Source organism: Gordionus sp. m RMFG-2023, chromosome 1, assembly GCF_954871325.1.
Source record: "Gordionus sp. m RMFG-2023 chromosome 1, tfGorSpeb1-WG-v2, whole genome shotgun sequence".
In the NCBI taxonomy this organism is placed as follows: Eukaryota; Metazoa; Nematomorpha; class Gordioida; order Chordodea; family Parachordodidae; genus Gordionus; species Gordionus sp. m RMFG-2023.
The window spans coordinates 22,837,133-22,850,847 of NC_088775.1; the positions used below are offsets into that span (position 1 = coordinate 22,837,133).

General features: G+C 24.9%; 1 long non-coding RNA gene across 3 annotated transcripts; it reads left to right on the forward strand.

Annotated features, from left to right (window-relative positions):
- The first annotated feature begins 3,863 nt into the window (after window positions 1–3,863).
- On the forward strand, window positions 3,864–12,073 carry LOC135931505 (uncharacterized). Of its 3 annotated transcripts, none has more exons than XR_010573058.1 (8): window positions 3,864–4,044; window positions 9,945–10,007; window positions 10,042–10,210; window positions 10,260–10,300; window positions 10,351–10,413; window positions 10,466–10,585; window positions 10,635–11,437; window positions 11,478–12,073. It is a non-coding gene; the product is annotated as an uncharacterized LOC135931505 (long non-coding RNA). The 3 variants fall into 3 exon arrangements; XR_010573059.1 differs by having other exon boundaries at window positions 10,741–11,437; XR_010573060.1 differs by having other exon boundaries at window positions 10,079–10,210.
- The last annotated feature ends 1,642 nt before the right edge of the window (window positions 12,074–13,715 follow it).

Genomic DNA, 13,715 nt, shown 5'->3' on the forward strand with positions numbered 1-13,715 from the left:
TGTTTTAACATTTCCCTTATTAGATGCATCTATTAGAATTGCAAATGAATGCTCATCTTTCAAATCATCTAGAATTGAACTCTAGGATTCAGGTAATACTTGTGATAGCCTTGCTCATTTTTGTTCTGCCACAATTAAGGTTTGCACTTATATTCGAGTCGTTAAATGCCATGAGAAAAAGATTCGACCCACATTGTGATGATATAGCTTGAATGTTGAACTACATGGTAGATGTATACGATTTCCGCAAATGTAGTTGCATTTGTATTATTTACTATTTTTGAGAATATTTTTGTATTGCAATCGATGTAGATTTACTCCACTGTACTGACTTATATGAATGAAATATTTATTCTTGGATAAAAATAAAACAGGATAGAAAAATATTTTCAAACTGACATGTTTTTCGAATAAATATTTAAAATTTATTTTAAAAATGAAAAATAATCAATTAATGTCTCTCAAAATTATTATTTATATATTAAAAACGTTAAAATATAAAAAAATAAATTCGGGAGAAATTAAAAAATTGTGGTAGATTTTTGCGGAATATTTCCAATCGCGGTAGTTTTGCGGGAGAGAGATGTCTGCGTGTAAACTAAAAAATTGCGGGAGTCTCACGCTGATTGGTGTAGACATGGCAACTCTGTTCTCACCCCAACAGAGATCTTCTTTTTTTTCTTAATCTTACTTGGTGGTTCCGTCCATGGGTAGATGATAATATCTATCTATTTAATACATCTATGATAATCTATTATAAAAATCCTTAAAAAACGTCAATCAAATTTAGCCAATAGTGTTCTTTTAAAACATATTTGTCCAATAAAAATGATTATAGCGTAATCGGTCCAATAGTAATCACCTTACCTAACTCAACATTCATTCAATTTCAATTTAGCCACCAGTTCTATTTATAAATCATATGGAAAACTCCAGAGTTGTTAAAGTATCTAGATACTTTAGATACTGTATCTAAAAGTTATCTGTATCTGTTTTTAGGTACTTTTTAAGATACATTTTAAGATACATTTTGATATACTTCTATTTAACGCTTTTTTATATTATAAATAAAAATACTTGAATGTAAAATGTATTTCATTTCATATGAGCATATAACTTAATATTAATATATATATTAAAAAATTATATATATATATATATATGTAAAATATTAAAACTTATATATAAAAAAGAATATATAAATATTAATTAAATATTATGTCCGAGTTATCAATAACAAGCAAATTCTGATATTACAATCCATCTCAAGGAATTTGCCATTTTTAATTGCAATGGAATTGGTATTTTATTTTATTTTATTCTATTATATTAATTTTTAAGATTATTATTGATGACGAAAATGACGAAATTCTTCCATGGTTAATTTATAGACCCTATTTTAAAATAATATCTCAAAATAAAGAAAACAAATCTCTGTTAGTAAAATGTTTGCCATGTCTACCAAAAAATATGCAAATTTCAGTTAGCATTACCTCAACTTGCAATATTGTAAAACATTTAAAGGTATAGATACTAAATAAATGTTTAGAATTTTAAATTCTAAGAGAAAACATCAAACACTCTTAATCCAAATAAAAAAGGGGAAGGAGAAAAAATCTATTAAAGAAAATATTGGACTAGGCTCCATCGTCCGTTCATTTATTTTCCAAGAGACCTCAGACTTTAACCCAAACCACTTTAGATGATTTAATAACTGATTTTATTATAGATAGCATTCAGCCATTTTCAATTGTTGAAAATCCTTCATTTATAAAAATGATCAAAACATTAGCTCCACAAAAAATATAATTTCCCGACAGACAGTGGTTTTTATTGAAATCTAATATTATTTATAATCATTTAATCATATATTATATTATTTTACTAATGATACATAATAATTATTTATATTAATGATATATAATAATTATTTATATTAATGATATATAATAATTATTTATATTAATCATATATAATAATTATTTATATTAATCATATATTATATTAATATCTAAAAATCATTATTTTAGTTATATTTTGATAAATGTGATATCGAGTCAATAAATTTTTTCATTTAATGAATTTTCACAATACAATCCTAATTTAGGTTTATTCAAACCTTATCTAAGAGTATAATAAAAAATGTATCTGTGCATAGATACATTTTAAGTATCTTTATCAAGATAACTTTTTAGAAGTTGTATCTGTATCTAGATAAATTTTTAGACGATTTATCTGTATCTAGATCCATTTAAAAAGTATCTCTGGAAAACTCTATGAAAATATTATTATATACGCAAATATATACCTAGATTTCAGAATAAACTTGCTGGAAGATTTAAAGATGGTATGCAAATATATACCTAGATTTCGGAATGAACATTTTTGATAATAGAAAAGTGTATAATTAGTTTTACAATGTAAATCACAACAGTCTCTGAAAATTTAAAAACAATTATTAGGCGTAGAGAATTAGATATTCAAAATTTTATCTTGCAATCAAGGTACATCTGAGAAAGTTGCTTGTAGACTGAATTGAATTTGTCCCTGAATTATTAAATTTATTTACAGTGTCACAGGCCCATATTTTATTCAGCCAAACTATAATGTAGAAAAAGATGCACAAGCTTTGCTCCCTACCATTGAAAGTATACCCATATTTTACTTTATTTATTATACTAAATTTAATATTTTAAGTGAAAATTCTATGCAATCTACAGTATAAATTTTTACCAATTGATTTTAGTAATTTTAATGATTTTAGGCCCGTATTTAATTCAGCCAACCTAAAATGCAATAGAAGAAGATGCAGAGGTCATGCTCATTTCTGCTGAAAGTATAAAATTATTTTACTTTATTTATTATATTTAATTTAATTTTTTAAGTGCGAATTCAATTCAGCTTGCAAATGATAATAAATCAGGAGAAGAAGAAGCTATTGAAGTTTTTTAATCCTTTAAATAAACATAATTAATAAATCTATTTTAGATGATGGTGATTTTCCAATAGATATAGCAATGCTCTAATTGATTTACATCAATATAGTTTTTATATGTATTTAATATGCAATAGAGATATATCATATTATTATGTGTTAATATTTTATAATTGTATTATCATTGTGTTATTATAATATTATATATTATTCAGTGCAAATATAAATGATCAATCTGTTTATGCAATATATAAATACTTAAAATAAATCATTTATTAATATATATGGAAGGCTTTAACACTAAAAATAAAAAATTTAAAGCCTATTATTTTGAAAGGGACACTTCAATAATGTATGTAAAAGAGTTATTATTTAAAATATAAATAATTAAAAAAACACTTCATTTACTATGAATGAATTTTTATAAGAAAGAAAGATGTGTTTACCATGCTTTTAAATTAAAATTACAAAAAATTAGTATTTATATTGAAAATATATTAATACTATGTTTAGGATTTAAAAATGATTCATATTATATTATGCACATTAGGCAATGAAAATTTATTGTGAAAAAATTAATAACATATTTATTGCTCTAGATTAAATAATTTTATATAAATCATAATATATTTAAAAAATTAATATTGATTATTATATTTAATTAAATATATACCATACCAAAATAAAAAAAATAAATATTTTATTGATAATATGTAAAGAAGATAGAGCTTATCTAATGGCCATATATATTAATATAATAAACAAAAAATTAGCATTTATAAATTGACAATATATAAATACCATGTTAATAATATTGGGAAAAATTAACATATATTTATTAATATACTAAATTTTTACTATTAATAATAGATATAATATTTATGACTTTTTTAGTGGAGTAATATATTATGGGAACATTTTTTTATTTTTTGCTATTCTGGGTTTCGCTTAGTGGCTTCCACCACTTAAAATGGGCATATCCAGTGCGGTTGACCACTAAATAGCATTGCTCTAAATAGCATAAATTGAGTATGTTTTAAAACGTCTTCAAAATAACATATTCAAAAAATGGCCGCCATATCTGAAGCGATAAAAAATTAAAAGTGCAAGTAATATATTAGTTTTTTAAAAAGTTTTGTATACTGGTTTAAATTTTAGAAATTTTCTTAGGCTTAAATTTTGATATTGAAAATGATCATAATATAATTTATAAAGACGTATTAATTAAATATATTTAGAGTTTTCACTAAGAAGTTTTGAATACTGATTTGATATTGAACTTAATGATCATAATATAATTTATAAAGATGTATTAATTAAATATAGTTAGAGTTTTCACTAAGAAGTTTTGAATACTGACTTTGACTAAGAAGTTTTGTATACTGGTTTAAATTTTAGAAATTTTCTTAGAGGCTTAAATTTTGATATTGAACTTAATGATCATAATATAATTTATAAAGATGTATTAATTAAATATAGTTAGAGTTTTCACTCAAAAGTTTTGAATACTGACTTTGACTAAGAAGTTTTGTATACTGGTTTAAATTTTAGAAATTTTCTTCTTAAATTTGATATTGAACTTAATGATCATAATATAATTTATAAAGATGTATTAATTAAATATAGTTAGAGTTTTCACTAAGAAGTTTTGGATACTGATTTAAATTTTAGAAATTATCTTAAAGGCTTAAATTTAAAAAAGAGTGATTTAGTTGATTATTGATATTGAACTTGACAACACAAATCACACCATTAAATTGGATTAATTTTATTTTCAATTAATAAATGATTATATTTAATTAATTAAGATTCTAAAATAACTTAATAATATTAAATCAATTAAGCTTAAACTATCAATACTATATTTGACATTATGAGCAGGGTTGCCAGGTCAAAATTTTCAAATTGTGGGAGAAATTAGGTATTTTGTGGGAGAAATATAAAAATTGTGGGAGAAATTGCTCCGCAAAGGCTCGGCCTGCGGCCGGGATTTAGAATTGACTTAGTTATCCACTTATTATTTTTTATAAATATAAAATCTAATCGATTTTCCAAAATAAAATAGGTAATTATTTTTCAAAATAAAATAGCTAACTTTTTTCAAAATAAAATAGCCAACTATTTTTCAAAATAAAATAGCCAACTATTTTTCAAAATAAAATAGCCAACTATTTTTCAAAATAAAATAGCCAACTATTTTTCAAAATAAAATAGCCAACTATTTTTCAAAATAAAATAGCCAACTATTTTTCAAAATAAAATAGCCAACTATTTTTCAAAATAAAATAGCCAACTATTTTTCAAAATAAAATAGCCATCTATTTTTCAAAATAAAATATCCAACTATTTTTCAAAATAAAATAGGTAACTCTTTAAAATAAAATAGCCAACTATTTTTCAAAATAAAATAGGTAACTCTTTAAAATAAAATAGGTAACTATTTTCCAAAATAAAATACGCAACTATTTTTCAAAATAGGTAATTACTGTACGACACAAAATTTCTTAGAGTACCATCTTTATTATTAAAATAACATATTGATTTATTATAATATATTAATTTTGTTTAAAAATAATAACCAACGATCTTTTTTAAATACAAAAGAATGTAAACAAGATAAAATTTTATAAAAAAATTGTAATTTTACAATGTAAAAAAATAAATGTATAAATAAGATTTTATAAAAAAACAAACAATTTTAAATTTACAATGTAAAAAATATTTATAATCAGTGCGGGGAAGTTGTTCTACAGTATTTAGTTAATACAATGGGGGAAGGGAATATGATATTTTGAGGTATCAAAAATTTTCAATGCATAAATCAGTACAGGGCATTATATCAACATCTATTGCAAAACAAAAATATTCTTCAAAAATAAGAAATAATATAGATGCAACTACAGTTGCGGAAATGGTAAATACCTACATGCAGTACAACATTCAGAGAGTTACTCAACATCTCAATGTTGGTTGAATCTTTCCCCATAATATTTAACGACTAATATAAATGAAAAGTATACTTTGTAGAACACAAAATGAGCAAGGCTATAAACAATGATTTAGGATATATATCCAGAAGGTCAATTCTTGACGATTTGAAAGATGTGCAAACATATGCAATTCTAACAGATGCATCTAATAAGGAGATATCAAAACATTTCTTTTAATCCTCCCATTTTTCAACAAAATTAATGTCATTTCAATAAAACTATTAAAAAATTTTTCTCCAGATATGAAATATCCAAAGACATAGCTAACCATATATAATGGTAAATACGGCAGATTTGGCATTACCAATGAATTGCATGGCAGCTTTCTGATCTGATAATTCCTCAGTGAATTTGGCAAAACCCAGAGTGTATTTACAGAATTGAGTCAGCATAATGTTGGTTGACAGGTTCCTCCTAATACGCGCCATCGTAGAATTTTAAAATTTTACAAACCTTTAAAAAATAAATAGATTATAAAAGCTGTCCTAATATTTTGAAAAAAATTTTCAAAAATAAATGGCAGAAGTATATTTAGGAATTTTACATATAGGAAATCTACTATATGCTGTTAATATGCAGTTGCAATCAGAAGAATATAATTTAATAAAGGTTCACTAAATTATGCTGCAGAAATACCAAAGTAAGAATATTATTACTATTATCGTAATTATTAATAAGATTTAATATGATGTCATGTTTAAGGAGATTGTAATGCTTCTTTATTTTTATGATTTGCCAAAATATTCAAAATATTAATTTTACAATGTAAAAAATAAATTTATTTGATTTTATGCAAATGTATAAATAAGATTTTATAAAATATAGAAAGTCAAATATTTATAGTTAATTATATTTTATTTGAGATTTAAATAATGGAACTAAACGTTTACCGTCGTTATTAAGATATTTATAAAATTCCTGGCATGACATTTTATAATTTTGTTTAACCATTAACTCGGCCTCTAATGTTGTTAAAGCAATTCGATTTCTCTCCTTTCTCCAGGCAGTCCTCATCAGGCTAAAAATGCGCTCCGATGAGGCATTAGAATGAGGTAAGGAGAAAACATACTCGCAAATTTTTTCCAAGCATGGGGATTTATCGTTATTACGAAAAAATTCCACCCATTTCTCCTCTGCTTTTAGACCATCTAACTTTAAGTATTCTGGCGAATCATAAAAAATGGAAAAAATTACAATCTCTTCAAACAAGGCTTCAATGTCTATCGGTAATTTTAATATATTTATTAAATTACAGAAACCATCAAATGATGGTTTCTGTTCCAAGGTCATAATATTTATACACTTGTAAATAGAGTTATTAAAATCAAATTTTGATTGTAAATATTCCAAAATTGTCTTAATAAAAATATTTGCTTCATTTAAAAATACGTTAATTATAGTTATATTTGAACATTTTAATATGATATTTTTAGCAATAGCGCCATAAAATTTATTATCTATTTTTAACTGTAGAGATGAACAGAGCTGTAGCATAATTTTGTGAATCTTTATCAATAAAGAATCTTCTGATTGCAACTGAATATTAACTACATGAAGTAGATTTCCTACATGTGAAACTAATCCTAAATATGCTTCTGACATTTCATCTTCGAAAAAATTTTTCAAAATTTTGGACAGCTTTTAAAATCTTTATTTAAGAAGTATTTCTTTAAGGGTTCGTAAAATTTTAAAATTCTCTCGATGGCAGGTATTAATGATAACCACCTGATAGGTACATATCGCAACAACTCACACCATTCCAAATCAGACCACTCCACTAATTCTTTTAATTCAGTGACTCTTTTAGTTGATGAACTAAATTCGTTAAAACATTTCATCACAATTATTTCGACATCTACAGATAGTGCATTCATTGCCTTCTTGCAAGAATTATGCAGTATATGGCATATACAGCCAATTGGTATTAATTCATTATTGTGCTGCCTCAATTCGGTAAATACACTTTGATTTTTGCCAAAATTAACAGAGGCATTATCAGCGCAGAAAGCTGACATGCAACTCATTGATAACCCTGAATCAGCTATATTTAGCATTATGTGGTTAGCTATATCGTTGGATTTTTCACTATCGGATGAAAAAAATTTCAATAGTTTTATAGAAATGCCCTTATTCTTGTTGAAATAGCGAAGGATCAGGGGAAATGTTTTAATATTTCCCTTATTTGATGCGTCTGTTAAAATAGCATATGGATGCCCTTCTTTCAAATCGTCTAGAATTGACCTCTTGGATTCAGGTCCTAACACATTTGTGATAGCCTTGCTCATTTTTGTCCTACCACAAGTAAAGTTAGCACTTATTTTGGAGTCGTTAAATATTATGGGGAAGAGATTCGACCCACATTGTGATGACAGATAGCTCTGTGAATGTTGAACTACATGATATGAATATACAGTTTCCGCAATTGTAGTTGCATCTGTATTATTTATTATTTTTGGAGAATATTTTTGTATTGCAATAGACGTTGATAGACTCCCTTGTACTGACTTATGCTTTGACGATTTTTGGTGTCGCAAAATATCATATTCCCCCCCCCATTGTAGTAACTAAATAGTGTATATTCTACATTTAGCATGGCTACCTGTAAGCCTCATCAACCAAACATATTTTTGCTCCCATATCTTGTTATATTTACATATATATTTTCTTCTTTTATTGACTTTCTCGGATTCTATAATATATAAAATATAAAAAGATAATCAATTTTGTTAGGATATTTAAAGCAAAATTAATTATCAAAGTGCTATTTTATTAAAAAAATGATTTATATGAACTAAAAACATATCCTAATTTTATATGCTTATTTTCAAAAATTATAAGAAATAAATACTATTTTCAGAAAGATCTCCAGTTTCATTCGAATCGGATATAGACGGCGAATATTTTGGAGACATACGTTTTAAAGCTTTTATTCCTATATAATTATTTTCAAATGTAAATTAAGAATATTTGTCATTAATTTTAATACGATAGTTAAAAATATAGAATGCGCATAATTTTAAAAATTATTTCCTTACTAAATAAATTATTAATATTTGAATGCAAGTGGAACTTATCTAAGAAAATAAAAATAAAAAAAAATTTCCTAAATATTATACATATTTTATATTTTTATTTATATATACCATGATAGTTATCTTCTAGGTGAGATTTAGATTGTTTTGAGGTTAAAGCACTAGTTTCCAATACTGATGTTGTTTTTTGGACAATAAAATGTTATAATTAAATATATAAAAAGAAAAATTATTTTCAATATAAACTATTTATGTACTATTATATATTTATAATTATACATACTATATACATTAATTATACATACCACGAACACGATCACGAAGATGCTTAAGTTCCACCACCTCAGGAATCACTGGCACTGATTCCTTGAAGAAATTCTTAATTGATTTTTGTTTCATACCAGTTGAGGTTGTTGAGGTGCCAATACCAAATATGATGTTGCTTTTTGGACAATAAAACATATATATTTTAATTAAATATATAAAAATAAAAATTATTTTCAAAAATGCTTTTGTACTATTATTTATACACAGCTTATCGTCGATCTAGAATTGGGAATGGATTGGATGGATGGAGATTAGCGGAAAAATAAAATAAAAGAACTAGACATATTTTTCGAATAAATATTTAAAATTTATTTTAAAAATAATCAAATACTGTCTCTCAAAATTATTATTTATATATTAAAAACATTAAAATGCTAAAAAAAATTGTGGGAGAAATTAAAAAATTGTGGGAGATTTCTAATTGTGGGAGTTTTGTGGGAGTGAGATGTATGTGGGTAAACTAAAAAATTGTGGGAGACTCCCACTGATGGGGGGAGGCATGGCAACCCTGATTATGAGTGATCTTGATATTCCATTTTTACAATTGTTAACAGTAACAATATAATTTATATGTATTACTCTAATAATTATAATAGCACTGATTTAATATAGATTTATATATTCTTAATAAATTTTTAAAAATAATTCAAATATTTATAGATGATAGCCACTGTTGCCAATAATTTGGAATGTTACCTTAAGATTCAAAATATTAAATTTGAAGTAATATTGTTTTATATATTTTTTTACCTTTAAGAAAACTCAAAAAGGAAATCATTTAATAATTTATTTAGGGTACGAGTACCTTATAAAAAGTGCCAACAAAAAATTTATACACTTAAGTTGTCGTGATAATTGTTCTGGTAGAGCTAAGCTCTCATTAAAGGACATAATAATCACGATAGAACACACAGCGAAGTGTAAATGTAATAAAATAAATATTTAAGATATTTAAACATCTTTATTTTAAATAAGATAACACCCATCTTAGTCTTCCATCAACACTGATATCTTAAGTAAATAAAAATTTTAAAAATTCTTAATTTGACAATTTTCTACAATCTAGTTTTATCCAATGGTATTCCACATTTGGAACCACAAGTTTCTCCCATAGTGCCTGATATCTCAAGTAACTAAAAATTTTAAAAATTCTTAATTTGACAATTTTCTTTATAATCTAGTTTCATCTAATGGTATTCCACATTTGGAACCACAAGTTTCTCCCATAGTGCCTGACACAAATCTAGATTCCCCTCTTGACATAGCACAAGCCTTATTAGACTTAAATTCAAATATTTATGGTAAAAATAATTATAATAAATTGCATTAATATTATTTTTAATTAACTAGAGGCTCGTTTTGTCAAAAGCCAAAAGGGGAAAATGTTACTCTTCTTTCAGAACTATCTATATAGATTTCACTGTCAAAATAGGGACATTATAAAATATCGTTGTAGAGTAGCTGATTGTCATGCTAAATGCATATTTGATGGTGCTTATATTGCTTTGAGTATACATGATCAGCCTTTTGAAATAGGGACATTCGAGATGCTTAAAACTAAAGAAGCACTCGAAAACATTGTAGCTTAGAATCTCTTTGAGACACGCTTAAACATTTATCAACAAACTATGGATAAGAGATGTTTGGAGGATCCAGAAATAGAAAACTATTCTGAGGCGATACCATCATTTATATCTTTGAGGAGTCACATAGACAGACTCCTTATGAAATATCGGCCCCCTATGCCTCATTCGATTTTGGATATTGAGTTATCAGCAGAATATGCTATGACAACTCGCAATGAACGTTTTCTAATCCACGGAACAGGTAACTTATACGTTTTTGGTACTGATTCCATGTTGCGTTTGACCGAGGGTTCTAACATGATCTACATGGATGAAATTTTCATGTAGCTCCTTCCTTATTTTATCAACTTTATACCTTGCATGTTATGTATGAAGGTGTTATGATACCTATCATTCACGCTCTCCTTCCGGATAAGACAAAAGAAACATATATCCGGCTTTTTCAAATTATTACTAATTTTTGCGCCGAAAGCCAGATAACCTTTAATCCTCGATTTGGCCAAACAGACTTTAAGGCAGCTGCTATATCAGCTCTCAAGTTTGTATTTCCTAGCATGATTATAAAGGGTTAAATTTATGATTTATATTCTAATATAATTTTGTATAGGATGTTTTTTCCATTATTCGCAAGCGTTATGGCGAAGATGTCAATCTTTAGGGTTGGTAAGCTTGTATCTGAACCACTCCAATGTTCACAAAGTTGTTAGGCGCATGACAACTTTGCCTTTTTGTAAGGAGGAAGATATATCTAGGGTAAGGCAAAATTGTTATATTATGGCGTCTGAAAATCCCATGCTCATGGATTTTATGGAGTATATGGATACGACATGGCTAGGACTTAATGCCATATTTCCTCATAATCATCTAGAGGGGTTTCATCATGCCTTAAAGAGAAAAACGGCACACGCTCACCCAAATGTTTATATTCTTATAAAAACTTTAATAGGTCATCAACATTCTAACGACCTCAAAATTATCCAGATCAATAATGGATCTAGAGTGCGGCGAAGAAATAGAAAATATGAAAGAATCGATGAGCATATTACAAATTTAACACAAATATATGAAAGAACTTCTGATATTACAGAATTTTTAGATAAAATATCTTTTTTAGTAAATTTTAAATATTAAAACTATCAATAAATATCCGTTTTTAATTTTATTATAGTTTTATTTTATAATAATAAATTTGTAAATGTTGATTTTTTTTATATACATGCACAAATAAAATATATTATCAAAAAATAAAAGATTTATTAGTGAATTTTTTTAAAAATGTTTTTGCTAGGTTTAAGACAATAAGTTACGAAGATAACAATAACTTAGAAATTTATTAAAGAAGTTAAATAATTTCACACTCGATATTTTAACATTTGCCATTATAATTTGTATAAAAGCAACTTTCAACTAATCCTGGTACATATAATGCTCTATTGGTAATATTTTTATTTATTGAAATATATTTTAACAAAATAAATAAAAACTATATAATATATTTAACAGACTTAATCAAATATCATGAATATATGTTTTATTAACTAGATGCCCTTAACCATATTTTGTATATTAATTATTATTTTTTTATATTAACATTATTTAAATCAGATTAATCTAAGGTATAATGATATCTATTTGGTCACTCTAAATAATATTAATTTTTAAATAATTTAATAGGGTTGGACCTTCAGTTAATTTAATATGGAATTATAAACAAAACATCTTAAAAAATTAGTCCACTGAATGATTGAGATTAGGGCTTTTAGATTTATTATCAACCCCATTAGAGAGAAATCTAATGATGAAGATTGTATCAAAACAAGGATCTATTGAACCATTGAAAGAAAGTTTTTATCATAAAATTTTAAATAGGCACTATCACTTTTTTAAAAGTATTAGTAAAATCGGATGATAGTAATTTTATAAATTTTAATTAATGTAAATTTATTTTACTTCTTTTTCCGGTATTAATTTTAATTTTTCTTTTACTTTTCTCTTTGCAATTTTTTTTAAAACACAAAATATTTTGTAGCAAGGGGAAAAAATGAATGAAAACAACTATATTATTTATATTTTATTTTTTCTTTACTTTATATATATTTCTACAAACAATAAAATAATAATCAAATTTTTATTGCGAAAAAAAACTAACAAAATATTATTGATACAAATAGTTATCGCTCTAAAACAATTAAACAAAAAAAAATCGATAAAAGTATCGCTCTACAAAAAAAATAATTAACAAAAAAATAGATAAAAATAGTTATCGCTCTACAAACAAAAATATAAACTATATCATGAGTAAGAATATTTTTCTTTTTTAAAAGCTATAATTAATGTTCAATAATTGTAATTATAAATTTATTAAGATTATCAGAGTTGTATAAAAAGTATCTGTATCTATATACTACTTCAGAGGTATCTGTATCTGTTTATAGATAAATTTTGATATACTTTTATTTAACTTTTTATTTATCTAAAATATAAAAATAAGTGCTAATTTTACCTCATATGTATGAGCATATTATTTAAATAAATATATATTATAAAAATATTAAGACTAATATAATAAAAAAATATATATAATATTAAAACTTATTTATAAAAAAATATATATTATTTTTTTCCCATTTATATCTATAGATATCAGTTTAAGATTGTGAAGGATATTTTTATCATGCAAGGGAATTTATAAATCTTCGCTTAGCCATGACACCTAATAATTATAAACAATACCATTGGTGCACCAAATTATTTTAAGCAATTAATTTAGAATTTTGTAAAATAATTTTATGATATTCCGCTAACTTTTAATAAATAAATTAAAAATATTTTTAAATTTTAAATC